Genomic DNA, 701 nt, shown 5'->3' on the forward strand with positions numbered 1-701 from the left:
TCAATGTCATGACCGAGGTCAGCAAACCACAGTTTGGGTCAACTCAGCCTCTTCCAATCCAGTCAGGCCTGTGTGTACACAGAAAGAGGTGTGGACCCGCCCCGTCATACAGAGGTGCTGAGATAATGGTAGTGGTCTTCACTGGCTACACAGGTCAGTCAGTCACCACACAGGGTTTAGATACATTTTTAAAACATGCTAACGATGCTAAAAGCACTAGAGTTCCGCGTGCCCGAGTGAGGATGTGCAAAAAGAAATAACAGACCATAAATGGGCCATAATTTACCAGACAGTCATCAGAAAGTACCTGCTTACATTTACTCTCCTATTTATGAACCACACCTTAAGAAAACGTAAAGCTTGTTACCTATAATATTTTATGTAGAAATAAACACAGTGACTAGCCATGATTAATTAATTACCTCATGAATTAACAGCATTTCATTGAGGCTGCTCTGTTACTTTTCCCATCTCAGTCATCTGTCTCTACATTCGCCACCTGGTAGGTTTTTAATTCACTTTGGAATCAGACACTAAGATGTTCTCTGAGGCGGGAGGTGATTTAATGGGGGATTAGTGTTTGGTTTCATTGTTCCCGGGCTCTATGAATGACACAGATTTAGAAAAGAAAGGCTGTATGGGCGTTCTTCCCGGCAAAAAGAGAGGAAACAAGAGGAGGAGAACGCAGGAGCTCTCTGCCG

The sequence above is a fragment of the Chanos chanos genome, chromosome 15 (assembly GCF_902362185.1).
Source record: "Chanos chanos chromosome 15, fChaCha1.1, whole genome shotgun sequence".
NCBI classification, from domain to species: domain Eukaryota; kingdom Metazoa; phylum Chordata; class Actinopteri; order Gonorynchiformes; family Chanidae; genus Chanos; species Chanos chanos.